Below are 13562 nucleotides of genomic sequence, written 5' to 3'. Positions count from 1 at the left end.
ATTTAATTATAATTGTTTGCATAATATAAGGATTGTTCAGAAAGAAACACAGAAGAACATAGTCATTAACAATTCTGTGCAAGGGCAAACCAAATTGTAGGTTCTGGAACTTTCTCCAAAAACCTGCCTTCCTTTCAATCACTCCCTCCTCCTTTAATACATTCCTGCAACCAGCAATAACTTATATTTATGTAGCACTGTTGACACAAAATGTTACTTCACAGTCAAGCAACGTTTGCCACCGAGACAGATAAGGAGATGGAAATTATGATGTCTGAAAGATTGCTCGAACAGGTAGGGTTTAGAGGCTTTTAAAACAGGAATGGGGAATGCAGAGGCAGAGAGGTTTATGGAATGAGAGCTTAGACAAATGAAGATATAGAGTCATAGAGATGTACAGCATGGAAACAGACCCTTCGGTCCAACCTGTCCATGCCGACCAGATATCCCAACCCAATCTAGTCCCACCTGCCAGCACCCGGCCCATATCCCTCCAAACCCTTCCTATTCATATACCCATCCAAATGCCTTTTAAATGTTGCAATTGTACCAGCCTCCACCACATCCTCTGGCAGCTCATTCCCATACATGTACCACCCTCTGCATGAAAATGTTGCCTCTTAGGTTTCTTTTATATCGTTCTCCTCTCACCCTAAACTTATGCCCTCTAGTTCTGGACTCCCCGACCCCAGGGAAAAGACTTTGTCTATTTATCCTCTCCATGCCCCTCATAATTTTGTAAATCTCTATAAGGTCACCCCTCAGCCTCCAACGGTCCAGGGAAAACAGCCCCAGTCTGTTCAGCCTCTCCTTGTAGCTCAGATCCTCCAACCCAGCAACATCCTGGAAGCAGGCAGTGCAGGGATCCCCTGTGGTCATTCCCCTCAACAATAAGTATACCGCTTTGGATACTGTTGGGGGGGATGGCCTAGCAGGGGTAAGCTGCAGTGACTGGGTCTCTGGTACGAGGTCTGGCTCTGAGGCCCAGAAGGGAAAGGGGGAGAGGTGGAGATCGCTAGTTATAGGAGACTCTATAGTTAGAGGGACGGACAGGTGGTTCTGTGGACATGGGCGAGACTCTCGGATGGTTTGTTGCCTCCTGGGTGCCAGGGTCCGAGACATCTCGGAACGTGTCTTCAGAATCCTTAAGGGGGAGTGTGTGCAGTCAGAAGTCGTGGTGCACATTGGCACCAACGGCATAGGTAGGAAGAGGGGTGGGGAGGTCATTCAGGAACCCAGGGAGTTAGGCAGGAAGCTAAAAGCTAGGACGGACAGAGTCATCATCTCTGGGTTGTTGCCGGTGCCACGTGACAGTGAGGCAAGGAATAGGGAGAGAGTGCAGTTGAACACGTGGCTGCAAGGATGGTGTAGGAGGGAGAGCTTCAGGTATTTGGACAATTGGACTGTATTCTGGGGAAGGTGGGACCTGTACAAGCAGGACGGGTTGCACATGAACCAGAAGGGCACCAATATCCTGGGAGGTAGGTTTGCTAGCACTCTTCGGTGTTGGGGGGGGGGGGGGGGCGGGGTTTAAACTAATTTGGCAGGGGGTGGGATCCAGACTTGTAGTCCAGCAAGTAGGTTAGCTGTTTTTCAGGATGTCCAAGAATGTAGGGAGGCTGTGGAGAAGGTAGCACTGACAGGGACTACTTGCGGACACAGAGATGGGTTCAAGTGCGTATACTTCAACGCAAGGAGTATCAGAAATAAGGTGGGTGAACTTAAGGCGTGGATAAATACTTGGGACTACGATGTTGTGGCCATCACGGAAACGTGGATAGAAGAGGGACAGGAATGGCTGTTGGAGGTTCCTGGTTACAGATGTTTCAGTAATCTTAGGGAGAGTGGTAAAAAAGGAGGGGGGTGGCATTGCTAATTAGAAATGGTATAACGGCTGCAGAAAGGCAGTTCGAGGGGGATCTGCCTTTGGAGGTAGTATGGGCTGAAGTCAGAAATAGGAAAGGAGCAGTCACCTTGTTGGGTGTTTACTATAGGCCCCCCAATAGCAGCAGAGATGTGGAGAAACAGATTGGGAAACAGATTTTGGAAAGGTGCAGGAGCCACAGGGTCGTAGTCATGGGCAACTTCAACTTCCCAAATATTGATTGGAAGCTCTTTAGATCAAGTACATTGGACGGGGCGGTGTCTGTGCAGTGTGTCCAGGAAGCTTTTCTAACTCAGTATGTAGATTGTCCGACCAGAGGGGAGGCCATATTGGATTTGGTACTTGGTAACGAACCGGGACAAGTGATGGGCTTGTTAGTGGGTGAGCATTTTGGTGATGGTGACCACAATTCTGTGACTTTCACCTTGGTTATGGAGAGAGATAGGTGCGTGCAACAGGGCAGGTTTTACAATTGGGGGAAGGGTAAATACAATGCTGCAAGACAGGATCTGAGGAGCATAAATTGGGAGCACAGGCTGTCAGGGAAGGATGTCGTTGAAATGTGGAACTTTTTCAAGGAACAGATACGATGTGTCCTTGATATGTATGTATCTGTCAGGCGGGAAAGAGATGGCCGTGTAAGGGAACCTTGGTTGACGAGGGAGGTTGAATGTCTTGTAAGGCGGAAGAAGGAGGCTTACATAAGGTTGAGGAAACAAGGTTCAGACAGAGCGTTGGAGAGCTACAGGATAGCCAGGAGGGAGCTGAAGAAAGGGATTAGGAGAGCTAAGAGAGGGCATGAAAAATCTTTGGTGGGTAGGATCAAGGATAACCCCAAGGCCTTTATGCATATGTGAGAAACATGAGAATGACGAGAACGAGGGTAGATCCGATCAAGGACAGTCGTGGGAGACTGTGTATTGAGTCGGAAGAGATAGGAGAGGTCTTGAATGAGTACTTTTTTTCAGTATTTACAAATGAGAGGGACCGTATTGTTGAAGAGGAGAGTATGAAACAGACTGGTAAGCTAGAGGAGATACTTGTTAGGAAGGAAGATGTGTTGGGCATTTTAAAAAATTTGAGAATAGACAAGTCCCCCGGGCCTGATGGGATATATCCTAGGATTATGTGGGAAGCAAGAGAGGAAATTGCAGAACCATTGGCAATGATCTTTTCGTCTTCACTGTCAATGGGGGTGGTGCCAGGGGACTGGAGAGTGGCGAATGTTGTGCCCCTGTTCAAAAAAGGGAATATGGATAACCCCGGGAATTACAGGCCAGTCAGTCTTACTTTTGTGGTAGGCAAAGTAATGGAAAGGGCACTGAGGGATAGGATTTATGAGTATCTGGAAAGATACTGCTTGATTAGCATGGATTTGTGAGGGGTAGGTCTTGCCTTACAAGTCTTATTGAATTCTTTGAGGAGGTGACCAAGCATGTGGATGTAGAGCAGTGGATGTAGTGTACATGGATTTTAGTAAGGCATTTGATAAGGTTCCCCATGGTAGGCTTATGCGGAGAGTCAGGAGGCATGGGATAGTGGGAAGTTTGGTCAGTTGGATAGAGAACTGGCTAACCGATCGAAGTCAGAGAGTGGTGGTAGATGGTAAATATTCAGCCTGGAGCCCAGTTACAAGTAGAGTTCCACAGGGATCAGTTCTGGGTGTTCTGCTGTTTGTAATTTTTATTAATGACTTGGAAGAGGGAGTCGAAGGGTGGGTCAGTAAATTTGCAGACGATACAAAGATTGGTGGAGTTGTGGATAGTGAGGAGGGCTGTTGTCGGCTGCGAAGGGACTTAGATATGATGCAGAGCTGGGCTAAGGAGTGGCAGATTGAGTTCAACCCTGTCAAGTGTGAGGTTGTCCATTTTGGAAGGACAAATAAGAAGGCGGAATACAGGGTTAACGGAAGGGTTCTTAGTAAGGTGGAGGAGCAGAGGGATCTTGAGGTCTATGTTCATAGATCGTTGAAAGTTGCCACTCAGGTGGATAGAGTTTGTAAGAAGGCCTATGGTGTATTAGCATTCATTAGCAGAGGGATTGAATTCGAGAGTCGTGAGGTGATGTTGCAGCTGTACAGGACCTTGGTAAGGCCACATTTGGAGTACTATGTGCAGTTCTGGTCGCCTCATTTTAGGAAAGATGTGGAAGCTTTGGAGAGGGTGCAGAGGAGATTTACCAGGATGTTGCCTGGAATGGAGAATAGGTCATACGAGGATAGGTTGAGAGTGCTAGGCCTTTTCTCATTGGAACGGCGAAGGATGAGGGGTGACTTGATAGAGGTTTATAAGATGATCAGGGGAATAGATAGAGTAGACAGTCAGAGACTTTTTCCCCGGATACAACAGAGTGTTACAAGGGGACGTAAATTTAAGGTGAAGGGTGGAAGGTATAGGGGGGATGTCAGGGGTGGGTTCTTTACCCAGAGAGTGGTGGGGGCATGGAATGCGCTGCCTGTGGGAGTGGCAGAGTCAGAATCATTGGTGACCTTTAAGCAGCAATTGGATAGGTACATGGATAGGTGCTTAAGCTCGGACAAATGTTCGGCACAACATCGTGGGCCGAAGGGCCTGTTCTGTGCTGTATTGTTCTATGTTCCATGTTCTAAATTCTATCCTTGTAATAGTCACCAATGGTCAGGGATTGTCAAGAGGTCAGACCTGGAGGAATGCAGAGGTCTCAGAGGGTGGTGGGCTGTACATTCAGGTCATTTAACTCCCAGAAATGTTCCCAACCCCACACCGCATCAATGGGTGCAGGCTCTGTTTGTCAGAAGATCCGTTACAGAAATAAAAAAAAACAGAACTGTGGATACTGGAGATCTGAAACAGACATTGCTGGAGAAACTCTGCAGATCTGGCAATGTCTGTGAAGAGAGAAACACGGTTAACGTTTTGAGTCCAGTGATTACTTTTGGAGATGTGGTAAGGAGCTGCCAATTTCACTAGCATCAGGAGAAAGCAGTGCCCGTTGATATTTCAAGTTCATTTCAACCGAGTAATATGGTTACAGGGGTCCCTGGTTTATGAACATTCGACTTACAAAGATTCGGACTTACAAACATGATTCCCATACAGTGGTGTAATGTTAAAGATCCCAACATGACATTTCCTGGAGTGACGAGCACTGCTTCCCATTATCCCTAGCATTGCGTTCTGATTTACAAAGAAATCAACTTGCCAATGGACTCAGGCCTGTTCACAACCCAGAAGGCTAGTAACATTGGTTACGATGTCCGCATTACTGGTTAGCGGCTAATTTAGTTTTGATTGGGCCACTGTGTTACATAGGCGAAAGTGAGGACTGCAGAGGCTGGAGACTAGAGTCTAGATTAGAGTGGTGCTGGAAAAGCACAGCAGGTCAGGCAGCATCCGAGGAGCAGGGAAATTGACGTTTCAGGCAAAAGCCCTTCATTAGGAATCACATCCCAGGTTACTTTGCTATGTTAAAAAGTTGCCGTATAACATCAACAAGAACTCGCATTTATGTAGCGCCGTTGAAGTAGGGGACTAACCTGAAGTGCTTCACAATCAGGTGAAGGATTCAGACATTTCATTGCGATTCTGAACAGAGACGCACTGGCTGAGGTGAGGGTGGGATTTTCGGAAGTGCCAAAGGCAAATATATTTAATCTTCCCAACAGTGAAATGGAGGAAATTACATCTTCATCTGGAAATGTCCAGAATGTATTCATTGTTCCTGCTGTTGTGATTACATCTGAGACGTGACGGTGGATAGGGTAATAACACCCCGAGTCTTCTAATGCTGAGCCCAGGCGAAGGCTCTGGGGACCTGGGTTTAAATCCCGATATACCAACTGCCCACATCTAAACACAAGTGAGTAGAAATCAGGATTTGAAAGTTTGATTGTGAAGCCATCACTGATTGTTGTAAAACTCATCTCATTCACTAATCTCCTCCAGGGAAGGAAATTTGCTGCCCTTACCTGGTACTGCCTACATGTGAATCCAGACCCACAGTAATGTGGCTGACTCCGTAATGACTGAGCAAGCCATAGTTCAAGGACAACTAGGCAACAGATGCAGTTCTGGGCAACAATGCTTACAGCCCATGAGACAGTAATTTTTACAAATATGTGGAAGGAAAACTTTCACCAATCTGCTCTCCATTTGCTTCCACATATTGACACATTTATGTTCAATAAAACTCTCTTGGTTCCACTGAAAGATTTTCACTACCTCTGGGCATCCCAACATACTTTGTTAGATGTGTACCTTTCCTTTAAAAGACTTCCATGTGCTACATATACACAGGGTTGCAAATACACCTCCCAGTTAGTCTCCTGGCTCATGCAAGCTACACACACAGGACCCTCTCTCTCTGCTGTATTAAAGGTCTGCGATTGTGAGTGCTAGAGATCTGAAATCCAAATAGAATACTGGAGAAACTCAGCAGGTCAGGCAGCATTTGAGGAGAGAGAAACAGTCCACTATCATCATAAAATCATCATTTCCCAACCCACTTCAGTTGCGAAGAGTTTATATCCTAGTTCTCGGGTGTAGCAAGCGGACATTACAGAGATGAATGGGAGCAAGAACACAGAGAGGTATGAAAACAAAGATGAGAATTTTAAAATTTTAGGACCTGGTGCCAATGTGGATCAAAGTGAGGACAGTGCGAACAATGATTGAGTGGGACTTGGTGCAAGACTTGGCACGGGCAGCAGAACTTTGGATGAATTCAAATTACAAAAGGGTAGAATGTGAGACTGGTTAAGAGAATGTTGTCTCAAGGTAATGAAGGTTGGATGAGGGAGACACAGGTGCAGTTAAAAACAGATACAGCAAGAGGCCATTCAGCCCCTTGAGCCTGCCCCACCATTCAATAGGATCGTGACTGATCTGACATTCCTCACATCCACTTTCCTGCCCTTTCCCCAGAACTCTTGATTCCCCGACTGATCAAGAATCCATCTACCTCAGCCTTAAATATACGCAATGGCTTTTGAGGTGCAATGGTGGTTTCTCTACCTCTGAGCAGGAGGCCTGGGTTCAAGGCTCACCTGTTCCAGAGGTGTGTCATAACATCTCTGATCAGGTTGATTAGAAAATGTTTTGTTTTAAGTGACACAAGGTCTCAGTCCCCACAGTTCCAGCAGTACCTTCAGCTGTCAAAGTCTTGAGCTCTAGAATTCCTTTCTTAAACCTCTGCAACTCTCTAAATCTCTTTGTTCCAGGTATTTTTTCAAAGCCTACCTCTTTAACCATATTTGGTCCCCTGTCTCAATAATTTCCCATGTATGTCTGTGTCAACTACTGTATAATAAGATCCTGCCATTTTGCTCTTCGTATTTCAGGAAAGCTGTCCTTGCGTTCCCATGATGGTGATAAGATATGCACTATCAGTTTTCAACACGCATCTTAGATTTTAATACCTGAGCCCTTGTGGACTAAAGCAGTTTTAAACCGGAAAAAATGTGCCTGTGGCAATCACCTGACCACAGCCTGAAACAGATTCAGGAAAATCAGGATGCAATAAATGCAACCGTCTGAACTGAAATTCCCAGTTTATCTAAAGATTTGGAAATCAGTCAGGTTTTAAGAACAATGTGGACATTTAGTTTAAATTATGTTTTGTGTGTAAATGGCACAATTAATTATTTTTAGACTTTCATTTGGGATGTTGGGACTGTGATAAGATATCTCGATGTTTGTTTAGTTGACATGCATGTTAATGAGGTCAGAACCCTTTGAAGTGGATAGTCCAGTGCATTTAAAAAAGGTTAAGTTGAAGATGTGTGTTGTTGCTTTGTGACAGGGGTTCAATGAGATACAGAGAAGGACAGCTAGGGGAACATCTGGCAGCACCCAAGAGGAAGGACAGCCTGGAATGGAGCAGGTGGCAAACGGTGTAGAGGGACATTAGCTGACCCAAGCTCCAGCTGGACAGATGGAGGCAATGGAGGAGGAGGAGGGAACCAAGGAGGCGTGGAAGTAGATACCGGTGAAAAACAGGAAAAGGGAAACTCACCAGGCCTCCAAAGTCTCACAGCAAAGGGGGAAACAACAGCTGCAAGGAGAGGACCCAGGCAGCTCCTCAGATGGTGAAGAGAGGCGGTAGGATGGTCATCACCAAAAGAAGAGGCAGGGCCCCTCGGGGAATAGGAGGGCAATGCCCCCCCCCCCCCACCCAGGAAACGATGGTAAAGCCCAGCCCCCACCTGGTAAGGCCCACTGCCCGACAGCTCCAGGTAACTGGGAGCCGCGATCCCCTGGCAGCCCCACTGTCAGAGACAGAACGAGACTCAGCGGAGCCTGGTCTCAGTCCGATGACACCAGAGCGGGGAAATGAGCCCAGTGAGGAGCCGGACAGCCACCTCAGCTCTGTGAGAGTCCAACAGTTCGCCTATACCACCGGGATGCCGATAGCTGCCCAGAGACAGGACCATCAGTAAACAGGCAACGGTAACCTCATAAACTGTTAAAATAGGGGTTACAACTGTCAGTATTAACATGCGTAGCATTAAATCTTCCACATGATGTGTTTCCACACTGGCTTTCCTAGCTAACATTAAAGCCGACGCCCTGTTTCTGCAGGAGTGTGGGATACTACACCTCAGCAGCTACAGGAGATGGTCGAGCTTGTGGGCCCATGGGCCATCAGTTTGGTCGGGGGGACAATGATAATCGCTCCTTCGGCCTGGGTATCCTGTTGTGAGGAGGCAACTTCACCATCTCCAAGGTTAAGGATGTGGTGGGCGGGTGTCTCCTCGCCACCGATGTCATGTACAGGAATGCTCCCCTGAGACCGATTAATGTGTACGCCCCAGTGGGTAAGAGTGAACGGTTGGCTGTCCTGCAGCAGCTTCCACTGTTGCTGGATACGTCCAGGCCGGTCATTCTGGCCGGAGACTTCAACTGTATCATTGATGCAGATGGACGATCCAGCGGGGTGGACAGTAAACTGGACGCCACGTCCAGTGCCCTGATGGACATGGTAAAAGATGCCAAGCTGCACGACGTCTTCAGCACCCCTGCAGACAGAGCACAGCGTAGATAACCCTGGTCACGGGCAGACGGGTCTATCTGCTCAAGGATAGATGACCTGTTTGTGTCCCGAATGCTCTCGGTCAGATCCAACGACATCAAGCTGATGTTCTTGTCTGACCACTGCCTCCTGCTGGCCAACTATCACCTACAGGACGAGCAGCGGGCTGGTAAGGGAACGTGGAAACTGAACCCAAAGCTGTTGACCCCAGGAGACATTGAGGAGCTCAAGAGGGACTACGCAGGTTGGAGAACCGTGAAGCCCCTCTTTGAGCTTCCAGTGGACTGGTGGGAAACAATAAAGAGGAACATCAAGAGGTTCTTCATCCTCAAAGGTGTTCAGGAAGTGAGAAAGAGGTGGGAAAAACTGTCCCAGCTCCAGGAAAGTATGCAGTACCTGCTCCTGCTGCAGATGATGGGTGTCAATGTCATGGAGGACCTCAAGAAGGTGAAGGTTCAGCAAGCCTTGCTCTTTGCCTCGGAGGCCTCCAAGATAATCTTCTGGTCCATGGTCCGCTCGGTGGAGCAGGACAAGACCTGCTCGCGTTTCTTCTTCCAGAAGGTGCACAAAGAGAGCTCTGTGCTCAGCAGCCTGGAGGAAGAAGATGGCTCGGTAACATCATCTCAGGCTGAGGATCAGTAAATCCTTCTATGCCAGTCTGTATGACGCGAAGCCGACCGACAGTGCGGCCTCCTAGTTGTTCCTGTCCTCTATCACGGAGGTCTTAGATGACAGAACACAGGAGAGGCTGGACCAGCTGCTATTTCTGGATGAGCTGACCAAGGCCCTCAAGTCCTTTGAAAAGAATAAAACTCCAGGAAGCGATGGCTTACCGGTCGAGCTCTATTCCGCTCTGTGGGACTTGATTGGCCAGGACCTGCTGGAGGTGTATGTCAGTATGCTTCAGGCAGGTACCATGAGTGAATCCATGAGGAAAGGCATCATCACCCTCATCTACAAGCAGAAGGGGAGAGGGAGGAAGTTAGAAATTGGAGACCAATCTCACTGTTAAAAGTGGATGACAAAGGTCATCTTGTCAAAGGCCATTGCCAACTGGGTCAGGTCTGCTCTGGGGTCGGTGATTCACCCTGACCAAACCTGTGCTGTACCGGGCAGGAAGATCACTGAGAGTCTCGCACTCCTCAGGGATATGATCGCTTATGTGCAGGACAGTGGGCTGGACACCTGCCTCAAAGGCCTGGACCAGGAGAAAGCCTCCGACAAGATATCGCACACGTACATGAGGGATGTACATGATGGGCTTTGGGAGACAGTCTGCAATTGGATCAGACTGCCCTACACCAATGTTGTAGACTGCTCTACACCAATGGGTGGGAATCAGATAGCTTCCCAGTCAGGCAGGGCTGCTCTCTCTCTCTCCTGCCTTGTTTGTGTGCTGCATAGAGCCATTTGCCGAGTCCATCAGGAAGGATGCCAGCCTGAGAGGGGTGACTATTCCTGGCAGTGGGGGCCTGCAGGTTAAGGCCTCCCTGTACATGGATGACATCGCCGTTTTCTGCTCTGATCCGCTGTCCGTGCGCAGACTCATGTGCATATGTGACCAGTTCGAATGGGCCTCAGGGACCAAGGTAAACCGAGGCAAGAGCGAGGCCATGCTGTTCGGGAACTGGGCCGACCAATCCTCGATCCCCTTCACTGTCAGGACCGACCACCTGAAGGTGCTGGGTATTTGGTTCGGGGGGGCTGGGGTGTGCACCAAGTCTTGGGAAGAGTGTGTCACTAAAGTGAGGCAGAAACTGGGCAGACGGGAGCACCGGTTGCGCTCCATTGTGGGTAAAAACGTGGCCATCAAGTGTGAGGTACTCTCAGTGTTGTTGTACATGGCACAGGTCTGGCCTATTCCCAGAACCTGTGCTGCCGCAGTCATCTGGGCCATTTTCCACATCATGTGGAGATCAAAGATGGACCGGGTCTGAAGGGACACAATGTATAAATATCTGGGCAACGGGGGAAAAAACACACCCAATGCCACCCTCACCCTGATGGCCACCTTTGTGTGTGGCTGCATCAAGCTGTGCGTGGATCCTCGGTACGCAAACACCAAGTGTCACTACGTACTGAGATTCTACCTGTCCCTGATGTTGCGAAGGATGGGCCTGGCCTCGCTGCCGCGGAACGCTCCGAGTAGTTGGACCGTTCCGTATCACCTCTCCTTTGTGGAGAAATTTGTGAAGGAAAACACCTTTAACCACAAGGAAGTGGTCAGCATGTAGTGTCCTTGAGACCCTTCGGGAAAAGGAGAGGGCGGATCCTGTTGAGTGGTTCCCTGGGCAGACTGTCAAAGCCATTTGGCAGAATGTCTCATCGCCAGAGCTTTCCAACAAGCACCAAGACATGGCTTGGCTGGTGGTGAGATCCTTTATGCATGCCCGGACTCTCAGCCGCACCGCACGCTGCCCTCGAAGCGGCTGTGGGGGGGGGGGGGGGAACGAGACTGTCACACACCTCCTTCTGGAATGTGCCTTCGCAGAAGAAGTCTGGGGAGGAATGCAGTGGTGTTTGTCGAGGTTCGTCCCGAGCAGCGCCGTGACATAGGACTCCGTGCTCTCCGGCCTGTTCCCCGGGACGCAACCGAGACGAACATCAACTGTGCCTGGTGGATCATCAACTCGGTGAAGGACGCTCTCTGGTCTGCCAGCTGAAGGAGTTAACCCCAATTGCATGTCATGAATTGGAGATGCTGGTGTTGGACTGGTGTACAAAGTTAAAAATCACATAACACTAGGTTATAGTCCAACAAGTTTAATTGGAAGCATTAGCTTTCGGAGCGCTGCTCTTTCATCAGGTGGTTGTGGAGGCCATAATTGTAAGGCACAGAATTTATAGCAAAAATTTAAAGGCTCACAATTGTGGACTCCAAAAAAAACTGGATGAAAGAGCAGCACTCTGAACGCTAGTGCTTCCAATGGCATGCGGCAGAGTGGGACATTCCAAGGTCCAGGACTAGGTGCTGAGGGACGCGCTGAAGCTTGGGGCAGCTTCTGCCAAGGTGCGGTGGGGAAAGACCACCATGTCAGGTCCCTCTGCCGAAGAATAAGGGGGGCCCATTCAGTAATTGGACCCCGCTTTCACTGTCACCTCAGCTATAGGCCAAGAGGTCATCTGTAAATATAGAATATGGTGAAAGTCAAAGACTTTATTTGTTGTCTGCAAGTAAAAAGAGTATAGATCTGAGTAGGTTCATTAACTGTCCATCTACCAAAGATTTATTTTCTATGAATAAAGTATATTTTTGAAACAACTAAAAATCTGTTATTGACTGTTGGTTCCTGGAATTATGACTTGATTCTTTCCCTTCACATTTTTGCTGAGATTCAGCCTGGAGTTCACCAGCTTTTTCAAAGCTTCTCACTGTTTCAAGCTGATTTGAAATTTTACTGCCTTAGATCTTTTATAGTTCCTGCTGTCTTTTCACTGCAGGTTCCTGTTTGAACAGGACCTGACTGGCTCTGTGTACTGAATATTTAAAGCTGCACTCACAGGTTGTCCTGTTGATACCACTGTATAATGGAAAGCTGTGGAGCTGACCTCTGCTGGCATAGTATAATTGATAATGTCTTCCCTGCTGTCACCATTTTATGATGTCAAATATGATCTGGGATATCTTCACTACGTTCTTATTCAAGATCCTTGGGCTGTGGTAGATAGTAGCATAATGGTATTTTCATTCCATGAATGACCAGCATCCGGGTTAATGAGACTAATGAGATAGTGATGCATTTGGTATGTTTACCTTTATTGGTCAGAGCACTACGTATACAAGTTGGGAGGTCATGCTGCGGCTGTACAGGACATTGGTTAGGCCAGTTTTGGAATATTGCGTGCAATTTTGGTCTCTCTGCTATAGGAGGGATGTTGTGAAATTTGAAAGGGTTCAGAGAAGATTTACCAAGTTTTGAGAAGATTTGTTTTGAGGTTTTGGATGTAGGGACAACACATCCATCCTAGGACAAGCCAAACATAGACACGCATGAGAATTCCTGGAAGCATGGCACTCCAACTGGAACTCTATAAACAAACACATCGAGTTAGATCCTATCTACACCCACTAAGAAAAGGAACAGGAAGTCACTCCACCACAGGAAGTAACATCACCACAGGAAATGACATCAGCAAACATATAAATAGAAAGCAGGAATTTTCAGCAGTGCTTTGACTGAGGCCCACTGAAGATGTTACATAGTAGGGTGACGAAACGTCTGGAAATGAGCCTTCAAGCTCAGCGAGCAAACCTACATCCATTTACAAGGATGTTGCCAGGGTTGGAGGATTTGAGCTATAGGGAGAGGCTGAATAGGCTGGGGCTGTTTTCCCTGGAGCGTCGGAGACTGAGGGGTGACCTTATAGAGGTTTATAAAATCATGAGGGGCATGGATAGAGGGAAATAGTCAAGATATTTTCCCTTGGGTGGGAGAGTCCAGACCGAAAGGGCATAGATTTAGGGTGAGAGGGGAAAAATGTAAAAGGGGCCTAAGGGGCAATGTTTTCACCCAGAGGGTGGTGCATGTATGGAATGAGCTGCCAGAGGAAGTGGTGGAGGCTGGTACAATTGCAACATTTAACAGGCATTTGGATGGATATATGAATAGGAAGGGTTTGGAGGGATATGTGCCAAGTGCTGGCAAATGAGACTAAATTAGTTTTGGAT

This window comes from Chiloscyllium punctatum, chromosome 17 (assembly GCF_047496795.1).
Source record: "Chiloscyllium punctatum isolate Juve2018m chromosome 17, sChiPun1.3, whole genome shotgun sequence".
In the NCBI taxonomy this organism is placed as follows: domain Eukaryota; kingdom Metazoa; phylum Chordata; class Chondrichthyes; order Orectolobiformes; family Hemiscylliidae; genus Chiloscyllium; species Chiloscyllium punctatum.
This window is presented reverse-complemented; position numbering follows the sequence as displayed.